Genomic DNA, 13,826 nt, shown 5'->3' with positions numbered 1-13,826 from the left:
GCCCTTTTCCCACCCCCCAGCACAGATCCACTGTGTACCAGAAAGGAATGCGCAGCACGGAGGGCCCTGTGACTTTAGGTGCTGACAACTTTCGATTCTGAGATTACACTGTGCGTTGATGAAACAGCCTCCCGGTATACCGAGGGCAAGACTTCAAACCAGGAAAAAACAGAGGAGCCAAAAGAAACTCCCTATCTTAAGAATGCCGTCGCACGAGACCGGACTGTGCAAAAATATTTATCGAGCCCTTTTGTTGCCCAGGTAACAGGGAAGCACCCCCTTCTCCTGATCTCGCAGAGGAAACAGTTAAGGGGAAAGGGATCCAGGTTCTCTCACACGTACAGAGGATAGCCTCCTATGCTCCTCTTCTAAGTTAAAGTGGGGAGAATGAGGCCTGGTTTGAACCTGTGATGGACCACCCTACATCCCCACATGGAGACCAGGCACCCACACTTGGCTTTTCCTACAGATTTGGGTAGACGTCAGAGCTTGCAGAATTAACCTGTGTCCACATGCTGAAAGGGGAAGTGGGAAAGAGAGTCACTCTCCCAACTTCCTTTAGCTGCTCTATATATTTTTCAAGGCAGAGAAAGGTAAACGTCCTCATTACCTTATGACCAAGGAGGGAGAATGCCAGGGGAAGCCTCAGGGGCAACAGAGCTACCTGCAGAGGCCACACAGGCAGCCCTAGATTTAAATGGTGTCTCTGGTTAGAATGATAAGACTCATCAAATTGGAAGGGGCCATGAGGCAATGCAGGAATCTTTCACCCAACGTGGGGCTCAAACCCATGGCCTTGAGATTAAGAAACTCATGCTCTACCAACTGAGCTATCCCCTCAGCTATATTCACACAAATAACCTCTTGCTTCTCCCTCCAGACCTTCAACTTGCATATTTTTATGACTTGGTCAACTCATCTTCTGCCCCCCAAACAAGTCTTCTCTATTCTTTTTTTGGGGGGGGGGGTGCAGAGGAAGACAGTGGCGAAGAACAGCTCAAACTTACCAAAGCTGTATTGTACAGTGGTACCTCGGGTTAAGTACTTAATTCGTTCCGGAGGTCCATTCTTAACCTGAAACTGTTCTTAACCTGAAGCACCACTTTAGCTAATGGGGCCTCCTGCTGCTGCCACGCCGCCGGAACACGATTTCTGTTCTCATCTGAAGCAAAGTTCTTAACCTGAAGCACTATTTCTGGGTTAGCGGAGTCTGTAACCTGAAGCGTATGCAACCTGAAGCGTATGTAACCCGAAGTACCACTGTATATAGTTCTGGTCCTTTTACCTCAAAAAAGTTTGAAAGTTGCAAAAGTTTGAAAATGTTCAGAAAAGAGCAAGCAAAATGATCAAGGAAGGGTATGATATAGCATCTCCCCCATGAGGAAAGGGTGCAGTACTTGGGAACTTTTGGTCCAGAGAAAAGTCGAGCAAGAGATTACATGGCAGAAATTTGTAAAATTGTGCATGGAATGGAGAAGAAAGTGGACAGAGAAGTTTTGCAACCTCCTTCATAATACTAGAACTCGTGGACATCCATTGAAGCTGAATGCTGGAAGATTCAGCCCAGGCAAAAGAAAATACTTCTTCACACAATGCACAGTTGAACTATGGAACTCGCTCCCATAGGAATAACTGATGGCCACCAACCTTGATTGCTTTAAAAGATTGGACAAATTCGCAGGGAAGGCTATCAATGGCTACTAGCCACGATGGCTATGCTCTGCCCTCCATAGTCAGAGGCAATAATGCTTCTGAATGCCAGTTGCTGGAAACCACAGGAGGGGAGAGGGCTCTTGTGTTTTGGTCCTGCTTGCTAGCTTTGCACTGAGACATCTGGTTGGATGCTGTAAAAACAGAATGCTGGACTGGATGGGCCATTGGCCTGATCCAGCAGGCTCTTCTCATGATAGGAAGTTGCCATTGGTCCATCGAGCCAGAAGAATTCCCTAAGCTGACTGGCGCTCCAGGATTTCAGACAGAGAATATTCCCAGCCCTACCTGGATATGTCTGCGTTTGAAAAAGTGGCCTTCTGCATAGAAAGCAGATGTTCTGCCACGGAGCTACACAAGCGTTATCAGAAAGTTTGCTTCTTTAAAAAAAGCGCGCACACACTTCATTATATTAATTTTCTAAATTTCCTGTAACTAAGACCAGCTGAAGATGCTCAAGCAAAATTGTTGGTGGTGGTTCTTTAAAAAAAATGTTGTAAAAAAAGCACACAAGGCACAATCAAATTAAAGACTTCTGAATTAAGATGTGATCTGAGCCTGTATTAGACTGTTGGCTCTTGCTAAAGCTTCTCATGAAGAGAGGCTTTTCTTTTTAAAAAATGTTTAAAACACAGGCCGTTTACACAAAAGTGACATAACCAAGGGCAGATATTTCAAAACATTATTAAACATTGCTCCTTTGAGCTCTTAGCCTTTAGAACATTTCTTGGACTGAGAACAGTCTCCTGTAAAGAGCCTTTTCAAGATTATAATTATTCTTAATATTAAAAAAAAAACCTCTAGAGTGGCAAGAGAGAAGTTTTCTGGCTTAGAAATAAAAGGTATTTAGGAGGATCCAGCTCTATAAAACTGCACACTCCCCCCCCCCCTAGTTTTAAGGGAAGAGAGAAAAATGAAAAGCGGTTTCTAAATCTGTCATCTTACACCACATCAGGAAACAGGGTGCTCTGAAGTATTTTCATAGCCGCCTGCCAAACTTCCTAGAACACTGGCTTATTAGCCCACAGTTCACACAGCTTAGATCCTAGAAGAGAGGGGATGTGAATCATGTCTAACCAAAACAATTTTATTTCAGGTACTCAAGTCAGCCGAGCCCCCATCAGAAGCATCCTGTCCCATAATCTATGGGACTACACTGGTTATTTCCTTTCTGCACCCCCTAAAAAATGACTTAATGCTATAACTTGCTTTGATGGTTCAAGAAGAAGATCCATTTCATATTTGACAGCCCCAAGGGTGGGAAACTGGACCACAAGTGCTTACAAAGTTCAGTGCAAGTGGCTTTGCAAACTGCTCAGTGGGGTTTGCAAAATGCCGTACATGGAGCTCTGAAAGTATTGATCAGGCTGTGCCTGCAAAGCCCCTTTCAGCCCAGCAATGTCTTTATGTGTCCACACCTGACATTTGGCAGTGCCCATCAGCCCAAACAGCCTCATGGCCAAACAGGGAAGCCTGGGGGGCCAAATCTGACTTGCAAGTAGAGTCCACTGCTGCAATCTCTGTTCTCTTTTGTAGAATAGAAGGCTGAATATTCTTGGAGAAAGTGGCCAGAGAAAAGCTTTTCTCCCTCCTTCATAATACAAGAACCTGTAGACATCCAAGGAAGCTGAATGATGGAAAGTTCAGGAAAGATAAAAGAGATTGCTTTTTCGTGCAGCACACAGTTAAACTATGGAACCTGGTCCCCCGACAAACTGTGATAGCCTCCAACCTAGATGCAGTATTTGAAATTAGCCAGGCGCATTTTGCACCTGGCTATTGAACACTTTTGACCAAGCAAAGATGCCTGGGCACCAGGATGGTGCCAGACATCTCCACCATCTGAGGATCATTGGATCTGGACTGTTTTCACACACTAATACTACATCCTGTAGAAGTCTATCAGCTATATTTTATCTGCACAATCGGAATGAGTTTCAGGAACCAGAGTGCTTTTTCAGTGCAGCCTGAGCAGGAGCAGTCACCACTAAGAAAAAGAGGTCAGAATAGGTCAATATATATGTGGACTGCCCCTGGATCAAGAAACTTTCCTTCTTTAAGTTCTCAAAGTTCTTAACCTAGTTCAAGGATGTCATCTGAACTAGCTAGATGTTTAACTGAGAATCAGTCACTCCATCAACTGAAAATATGACTTAGCGCCGTCTTACCAAAAAATGACAACAAGGCATTCCATTTTGGTGACTGCAACCTTGGTTTAAGGAGCCATTTGGTGCCTAGCTTATATATCTGAATTTCTTACACTGCCTTTGGTAATCCTGGCTGTAGCTGATGGGAGCTGTAGACTTCTGTAGGGTCACAGATTCCACCATCTCTGCCCCCGAATCAGATGACCCTCTGCAAAGCCATAAAAAAATTAAACAACTGGAGAAGCCGAGGGCTTTAGCTGGAGCTAAAATGGTATTCAATGGTTGGGTCTTGGGTGCTTTTGGCCAAGTAACTGGATGTACCAGGGATTCAGCTATACAGCTGCAAATAAAACATTTTAAGCGTGCTTTAAATGCAATATACAATGTGACACTAGATGGTGATGGCAAGCCTTATGGAAAATTCAATGTATTTTAAAAAACACTTTTCTTTAAAAGAGGGGGGAAGCATTTTCAGAACGTCTTTTATTTGCGTGTAGATTCCACCCAGGTATAAACTGACTGACTGGGTATCAGGCAAAAGTCTTTCCTAACTTACCTGGAAATGCTAGGGATTGAACCTGGAAACTTATGCACACAAAACATTCCACTAGCCATATCCTCAACAAGAGTTCCCCTGGGGATAAACTGGCAGCTGGGGCAAAGAGACACTAGTGCAGTGGTCAAGAACAGGCATGCTACGGACTGCAGGGGGGAACGTGTAAGCCACTTTCATCGCCGGATAGAGAGGGTATATAAGATTTCATGCATCCACACACCTGCTTATACAGATCTTGTGGTGGGGGAAAATCTCCTGGGTTCTAGAATAAAACTATATATTTGGAGCCTATATCAACTCCAGCACATGGAGGGATCAAGCAATGCTTAAATAATGACTCAGGGATTTTTTTTCCAGCTCTATCCATGCCCCAAGCTTTGGTAGGAGGAATCTGGCAAGCTGGGTGGGTGAAGAGAGCCCACACTGCCACTCTCCATTACTTAAGAGTTCAGGCAGGTGGAGAATTAGCTACTCGCCCACAGCATTGCAGTTTTTCACAGGTGAGTCAGAGCCCCAGCAAGGGAGTTCTTCAGCTGCCCTGTGACTCACCACAGTTACGTGCGGGCATGTAGGTGAAAAGTCTTTTGGTGGTCTGGAAGGCTTTTTCCAATTCCTACTTGGGATTCCAAAGCAACACAAGGATTACATGATGCATTCACATTCCTCAAGGATAAAGGAGGTTTGGAAATCTCCACAAAAGGACTAGAAGCCCAACAAAAGGGAAGAACTTTCTGAGAGAAAACATTTGCTTCGTTGCTGAACTTATGGCCCCTACAATGACTTGGTGCCTGCAAAAAGTCCCGGATTGTTTGTAGCCGTCAGGCCAAACTGGGCAAAGTCATGTTTTGGTTTGCCATCTTGATTCAAAATGGCGGCTGGCCAGCATTCAAGTTTTGTCAGCAGTTCTCTATCCCCTAGACAAAGAAAGGAGTGGCTTTCTTTGAGTGGCTTACTTCACAGCGGCAGATTGTCCAGAAGCTGCAATCCCCTCTCTAGAAAAATGTTTGAGCAAAGCCAGAGTACGACATAGCTTCACAAGCAAAACAGTTCTGCATCCATACTATGCGTGGAGTGCTCAGATACCTTGAGGCAAGGTGGCAATTGGCAGCACTCAATACAAGTGGTTGCATCATTGCAGAAGAAAAACAGGGAGTTCTCCTTCATTCTAAGCCAATGATATTTCAAAATGAATAGACAAGGAAGACGAGTTTCAGAAAGCATTTTATGGAAAATATTATTATTTTTTAAGGCATAGGCCACTTTTCAATTCAGCATTTCAATTTTCAGTGACATTAGCTCAGAGGGACATTCAAAGCGACACTCTGCATGAGCCCAGTTTTGACGTGACCCCCACGCAGTATCTGTCCCCTGTCCTTTTAGATTATAAGGATTTTCCTGCAATGGAGGTGATACTTTCTACTTGCAAAGCTATCACTATTTCTTAGACTAATTTATACCTTTCTTAACAAGCACCCTGGAGTGAGGCTCAAATACTTAACAGACACGCTATACGATCAGGGCAGTAATAATAATATCACGAATTCATAAAACTGTTTTTAAATCTCAAAAGATCTTGATGTGCCGTGCAAAACTACTTTAAGAGGTCTACCTTGCTTCAGCCACTCCCAGGAAGAGAACAGCCATCACACAATGCATGTATACTCAGTGAGTAATTTAGAGAAAGCAATCAAGCTAAGTAATATAGGCAGAAATGGCTCTAAGTTGTTTTATCCTGAGACACAGCATCAGTCCATTTAGCTCAGCATTTTCTACACTGACAGGTAGCAGCAATCTGGAGTTTCTGCCAGCCCTACCTGGAAAAGATGGAGACTGAACTTGTGACCTTTTCTAAAGCAGGTGTTTTACCACCCTTCCTCTCAACGAAACAGAAAATATTCAAATCCAGTAAATAAGCTGAGTGCAATATGCAGTAACTCATTTCAATGCATAGAGAGGATGCTATTTATATAAAGCCCTACAAAATAATGCATTTTTAAACTTTTATAAAGTCCTTCCACTAACAGATTGGATGGGCCAGCACAGAGGAATTCCTACGGAGGACAGAATTTGTCGTTGCAACTCTGTGTCAACAGAAGATGCAACTCATGTTTTCCTTGAATGCCCCTTTTCATAATGAATACAGAAATAACTATATTTACCCATTGTTAAGATCACAGCAGGAAAAGTAATCCCTAGCAAAAACTTGGGGGTTTTTTTGCTGTCCAATGTAGAGAAGTATATGTCCTTCAGAATATCTAAATTTCTTGCTAAGACTCCACAAATCTGTGCTATTAAAACTTAAAGGGGGTATGGGAAATTATCTATCCGTTAAACGTTAAGGAGCAGAAATGTAAATCTTTATTGTTGTTGTTGTTATTGTTTTATGTGTATAATGGCTGTCTGCTAATAAAACACAATAAACTGACTTGACTGTGAAAAGTATCATAACACAAACTGCAGAAATTACCACTTCTGTACTGAAGGTTCACAAAGAGGTAACAATTAGGAAAAAATGTCAATCGCCAACCAAAGTTGAAGATTCCTGGGACACTAAGACTTCTCTAAAACACCCCACCAGAAATATGGAGTCGTCTTCTTGCAGAAATTGCTATGTGTTTTCGGTCAGGTTGAAAGCACTTGCATAACAGATGCTCAGCAAACAACTATCTGACTTTTAGAAGACATCTGAAGGCAGCCCTGTTTAGAAAAGTTTTTAATGTTTGATATTTTATTGTATTTTTAATCTTTTGTTGGAAGCCGCCCAGAGTGGCTGGAGAAAACCAACCAGGTGGGCAGGGTATAAATAATAATAATAATTATTATTATCAATCCAGAAACTGACAAATGTACACAGCTGATGTAAGCAAGATGCTGACACCAAGAGAGACAAAGATTCCAGTGCAGCACTGCAAGGCACCAACACTGGGTGACCTCATCAATAGGACACACTCTGTAGTAGCAAGAGAAAAATGCAGTGAATAAATGCATCTATATGAAGATAGGAAGCTGCCTTCTACCGAGTCAGATATTCATCCATCTAGCTCAGCGATGTCTATGGTACATCACATAATTCTTGACTGTGCTTTTCACTCATCGGCCAGGAGCAAGTTTCTTGCTCAATATCTAAAGGGAATTGCCGATGATACGAATGAAGCCAAACTGAGATATCTATTAAATGATGATGACCCCCTAAGATCACTCATGGTTGCCAGATTCTTGATCAGCGTCCTATCCCTAAAGAAGAGAAACGGACTCCTGTGCGGCTCGGATAATCCCTTTAAACTATAATCTATGGTTTAGGTTGTAATTAGGTGATATCACCATTGATGTCTTCTACTTATTTATGAGCAGAGGGCAATGTTTATGTTACAAATTTATTGTAACGTATGAGGTTGGTCTTTTGTTTTTGTTTTGCTTTGGTTTTTGTCTGTTGTTTGTAAGTTTTGGCGGTTTTAAATTTGGAGGTTTAAGTACATTATGTTGGTATGGGAAACTGTCGTGTGATGGGCCAATGGCCGTAATAAAGATCAATACAATATCTATGGTACATGAATGGCACGAAGGAAATGGACAGAGAAAAAATCATAACATGGGAAAAACTGTGAAGCCGGTCATCACTTATGTCATGATTCCTGCTGCCCCTGTTGCTCTCATCTGGGAGGATATGAGCTCCATACCTTGACCTATCCTTTGCTTCTCTCAGGTTCAGAGACCGGACAGCATCTAAGCACTTGATTTTCAAGGGGAAATCGTTTCTTCTTTCAGCCACAGTGGCTTGTTGCCAGCACCAAGCCCCATTGTGGGAATTAAACACACACAGTCTCCCCAAAGGAAAGATTCTCAAAAGGACGTTACTTTTTCAGTCCATCCATTTAGAACAAACAACAAAAGGGGAAAACCAAATGTAAATTTAAAGACCCAAGAAGCGGCCTCAGTAAGTTGTTTGCTCTTCTCTCCCTCCCAAATTTTTTGGATGAATTCATCAAACCCTTTACAAACTAGATGAACCTTGTAGTCCCTTCCAACTCTACCATGGTTCTGTGATTCTAAAGCAGCACGATTCTACAATGTGTGCGTGCCAAGGACCGCTAAAGCACAGAATACACAATGTCAATAATTATTATTATTTATTTGTTTTAAAACTGGAAGGTTGTGCTATCATATTTTTCTTTTGACATCATGCACTGCAATTCCATTCATGCAACCAAACTGATAATGCTAATATCTATTGCAGAAATATTCGGGGGGGGGGGGTGTAACTGCTTTCCTAGAGCAAATGCAATTAGTTCACATTAGTGAGCTGGCAGTAGTGACTGAGCAATGTGAAATAACAGGATATGGATTAATGTAGTCAGGATATTATCTAAATGGAGCAAGACTCCTGTATGCCCATCACTGTATATGCTCTCTCCTGCCTGGCTTTGCTGCTGCTTCTCCACCTCAAATAGCATTAAGATTACAAGAAATGCAATTCAAATTCTTCCTCTGCTTTGCTCAATACAGAATTAGAAAGTCACTACATGAAGGAACGGTGAGCAAGTAGAAATCAGCGTTTTCCTGTTGATGTTACAAAGAAATGGACAGAGCGTGGTGCTTAAGTTTGAACTTGCTGTATGATATGAAAACCACATAGTAATACTTCCAATGCCGCAAAAGCAGCTTACAGTGGTACCTCGGGTTACATACGCTTCAGGTTACACACTCCGCTAACCCAGAAATAGTGCTTAAGGTTAAGAACTTTGCTTCAGGATAAGAACAGAAATTGGGCCCCGGCGGCGCGGCGGCAGCAGGAGGCCCCATTAGCTAAAGTGGCCTTCAGGTTAAGAACAGTTTCAGGTTAAGAACGGACCTCCAGAACGAATTAAGTACTTAACCCGAGGTACCACTGTAGTTAGTTCATGAAATCTGGGCATTAAAGTCCAAGTGCAACCTTGAAAAAATGAGGTTTTTGACTTCAGCAACCCTAAATGCAAGAGCGGTTTTGTGGAGGTGGGCTGATAAATGAGTAAGACAATGGAGATCGAGACTTTTCCCAATTAGAATTCTCCATCTTCACATTAAAAACCAACAGTAGCAAGTTCCATTTTCCAAAATATACCTTTTCATTTTTAAAATGGAGCAAAGGAAAGAACTGACTGAGGCTCTAGTCTGTTTAATAACCCAAGGAGCAGCCTTTCATCCCCCGCCTCATCTGGGTCCCCAAGTTCTAGAATTTTTTTTGTTGTATTCAACTATTCAATTTGAATAGAGCTATTCAGATTAATAAACCTAAGTTAGTCAGGCCATTAACTTCAGTTGGTCAGCTCTGTGTAGGACTAGTTTTGAATACTGCCCCTCTTTCAAGAAAAAGGCTAATTATGGAATAGAAAAGAAATAGAAAAGAAAAAAAATACATAGCCAGGGCTCAATCTAATAGTATGGAGTTGTCCTATATAAATAGCTACTCTGGAGCCAAATCAAAGAATGCAGAAAAAGCAAAACAAAGCAGACTGTAGGGTGTGGAGTTGCATGGACTCCCTGCCCATGAAAAGCTAGAACGTCAGAGAAAGGACAAGTCTGAACCCATCCACATTCCATTTGGAACAAACAATTCTGCAAAACATGGTACAGCATTCACAATCAATTAATCTCCCACCTGCAGTCCAAAGTTCAGGAGAGTCAATAACCTGCCCCATATTTTTTTAACCAGCTCTCAGATCCAGGACAGCAACAACACAACAAGCTCAGGGAATGAGTTTTGAAGCCATTTATTCCACAGCAATCTACCCTGTAAACTTGGGCTCACCAACATGGCAACTGTGAAAACAATGGCACCCTGGAGGTCTTCTGCTGATGCCTGAGAAGCCGCTGAGATCACCACCCCTGCCTCACCACCACTCACTGCCTGCTTGGTCATGAGGGTGGTTAACTTCTTCTCCCTTGAAACGAATGTAGAGTTGAAGGAGCAAGTTAGAAGAGGAACGCTTTCCCACTTCCTCTTTCAGCTCTACCAGATGCCCAAAATTTAGATTAGTTCTACTGCATTTACCCAGATTCCTCACTCAGGGTAGGGAGCTGCTAATCCAGGGGAAAGAAGTGACGAGAGTAGGTGGTGTCTTCAGCACCCACCCAAATACACAAACGTGACCACAAACCTTAAAAGGATGGCTATAGACAAAAAGCATCGGGTACCTGTTTGGCCTCAAGCAAAGCTCTCTAAATCCCTATGAAGTACAAAATACAAAAAAAAAAAGCGGGGGGGGGGGGGAGAGGCAATAGGGAAACTTCATCTACAATAACTGCACAAGACAACACAAGAGTAGCCAGTCAGGACATAAACTGATCAATTCAGGATGGCCGAAGTTGTAAGCAACAACCCCCCCCCCAAAAAAAAACCCAGACTGACTTAATACATCCAAGTTCCTCCACGCACAGTGTTGAACAAGGGCCATCTGGGCTGAATGACTCACACACTTTTCTATAGGATGACTGTTCTCTTGCATGTCACTGCTACAAACCAACTGCAAGTCAAGTAACCTACAAGTTATATGCTCTAGTTGAGATTCCTGCATTGCAAAGGGTTGGACTAGAGGACCCTGGGGGTCCCTTCCAACTCTACAAATCTGTGAAGAAATAAGAACAGTGAGGAAACACTCTCCAAACCACTGGTAATCCTAGAGATGCACTGTGAGAAACCTCAAGGTGGGCACCCACTCCTGCCTGTCTGCAGCGCATTGTTCCCCCCTCCAAAAGGTACTAGATATCCCAAAAGTCCGAGAGCAAAACAACTTCTCCATGCTTAACTATACCAGGGTTACTAGAGTTTGAAGCCATGTTGCAGATTTATGAGATTTCATCAGCAGCATTCAAAATTGGCTTGCTTAACTGGAGCACTCAGTCCCTGTCTAACTGGTTCCCCATTAGCCTCCGGGATTCGCCGTATAATTCTTGCACATACTACAGTGTGAGATAATAAAAAAAAGCCAAGGGTAATATTTGGTTTCGCCCATGTACTTCAAAAGTCATTCTCAAGCAGTGATATTATTTATATGCAGGAACAGAATGTGCATTAATGCAAATGGGATGCTGAACTGGATATACAGCAGAAGAAAGCATTCCTCTTTTTCTTTGTCTGTAACAAGCGGGAGAAGATTTGGGAGTTTGAAGCTCGAATAGAAAAACAATTCTTAAAACATGGGATGTGTCTCTTTAAATTTAGGATTTGAGGAAGCAGAGGAGAATCAGAAACTGGATTCGACATATGGCTGGGGCAGAGAACAGGATCAGGCTGCAGCCCTCAGTCTCCCCACCTTCCATGGGCCAACTTGGCCAGGTGAGCAGGACTGCCCACCTAGCAATCACCAGGTCTCATGTATGTCAAAGTTCAAGGGGGATCAGCTGATGGGGTGCTACAGAGACCTTCAAATACATGCACCCAGAGCCAATCAATTGACTGGAAATGGGAACACACCTTTAACAGGGCTTGATGAAGCAATCTGCCTAGAAACTCATAAAATTTGAGGGGTCCCCCCCTGCAGGGCGGGGGGGGGAGCTTTCTTAGTAAGCAGCCTCAATTGCAAATGATTTGAAACAGAGCTGCCTTGGCTGCACTCAGGATTTTTCAATGAGGGGCTACCTAGGGCAGCTAATACCTTAGGGGTCTCTCCCATCAGTGATGATCAGTTGAGTGGAATTGACAGTGTGCAAGCTCCCAATTGCCGCATCCATACCTGCCCCACACATGATATTGTATATGGGGCAGGTGGGCTTTTGTTTTGTGAGGAATGGCCTCACAGGCCAAACTGGGCCCCATGCTAGGCCTGATGAGACCCATAGGACAAAGGTTCCCATTTATTCCTTACCTTCACATCCCACTCTGTGAGGTAGGTTAGGCTGAGAGACTGTGACTGGCCTGAGGTCTTGCAGTGAGATTCATGGTTGAATTGAGATTTGAATACTGCTCTCCCAGGTCCAACACTAACCATTGCACCCCACACTGGTGAAATATGACCACATATGAGATTTGGTGAGGCACTGCAGCTAAGTACAGTGGTACCTCGGGTTAAATAATTAATTCGTTCTGGAGGTCCGTACTTAACCTGAAGTACCACTTTAGCTAATGGGGCCTCCTGCTGCTGCTGCCAGAGCACGATTTCTGTTCTCATCCTGAAGCAAAGTTCTTAACCTGAAGCAATATTTCTGGGTTAGCGGAGTCTGTAACCTGAAGCGTATGTAACCCGAGGTACCACTGTACACAGGCTGAAGTCTCAGGAATTCAAGCTCTCTTCTCTCCTGCACACAACTGGTCTTCCAGCCTCATCAGTTTACAAAGCAGAATTATATACCTGAAATGTTGTACAACTGCTGCTATTAACTGCCCCCACAGTGAACATTATCTACAAGCAGAACTTCAAAGTATTTCTGGTAAGAGAATGAGTCAACTCCGTGGCTTGTATCAGACCCAGGCTGCATTTAACAACTTTCTGATCCTTTTTTTTAAAAAAGAGACATCATCAATAACAAAGTTGGAAAACCTTTTACAAGTTTCACCTTCTTTTTAAATATTATTTATTTCCTTTCCACAAAATAGGGAACAGCCGATGCAGATAAACCATCTCAGAGCAAAAGGGGAAAAAATTATTTATGAGAAATTAATGCTTTCTTATACAGGGACAGCAATTATACTTTTAATTTGCAGTCTTAGAAACTTATCCTTGACATGCAACAGTGGGATCAATTTATAACTATAAAAACAATTCAAACTATAAAAAACAAGCAAGGCATAACTATTACAGCAGAAACACAATAGTACAGGTTCAACCAAAGAGGTGTGTCCCACAGAACAAAATGCCGTAACTATCAAAGGCCAGTGGAAAGAGGTTTGTCTTCTTATGGAAAGAACTATACAATGAAGAGGCACCTCTGTAAGAATAGAGTTCCCCGGTTTAAAAGTTGGCACAGAAACCCTCAAAGCTGCCTCATACAGTTAGAGCATTGCCCATCTAGCTTAGTATTGTCTGCACTGACTGGCAGCGCCTCTCCAGCGTTTCAGGCAGGGGACATTCCCAGCCCTAAATGGTGGTGCTAGGGATTGAAACCAGTGTTAGAAACTCAGGTATATAAACTAGGCGCCAAATGGCTACTTAAACCAGGGTCACAATCGCCAAAACAGAATGTCTAGTTGCCATTTTGGGGCCAGAAGGCTCAAAAGTTGTATTTTTCAATACGGCTTTTTGGTTCCAGAAATTCGTTCTGATTGTGCGAATAATATATCATGAATAGAATTCTACAGGATGTGTTGCTAGCGTGTAAAAGCAAAGAACCAAGGATCCCCGGCATGCACCTCCAGATGGTGAAGACGTCAGGCGCCACCCTGGTGCCCGGGAATCTTCACTTGGTTGCAAGTGGCTGATAGCCGGGTGCAAAATGTGCAT

General features: G+C 43.0%; 1 protein-coding gene and 1 long non-coding RNA gene across 2 annotated transcripts in view; one reads left to right on the top strand and one right to left on the bottom strand.

Annotated features, from left to right (window-relative positions):
- The window catches only part of IGF1R (insulin like growth factor 1 receptor), a 185,471-nt gene that overhangs the window by 130,484 nt on the left and 41,161 nt on the right, over positions 1–13,826 (bottom strand). The window lies entirely within an intron of this gene.
- On the top strand, positions 4,822–12,871 carry LOC310749816. Its single transcript, XR_014541816.1, has 4 exons — positions 4,822–7,638; positions 7,940–9,078; positions 9,305–12,444; positions 12,651–12,871. It is a non-coding gene; the product is annotated as an uncharacterized lncRNA (long non-coding RNA).

Source organism: Podarcis filfolensis (assembly GCF_964270895.1).
Source record: "Podarcis filfolensis genome assembly, chromosome: 14".
Lineage (NCBI taxonomy): Eukaryota > Metazoa > Chordata > Lepidosauria > Squamata > Lacertidae > Podarcis > Podarcis filfolensis.
This window is presented reverse-complemented; position numbering and strand designations above follow the sequence as displayed.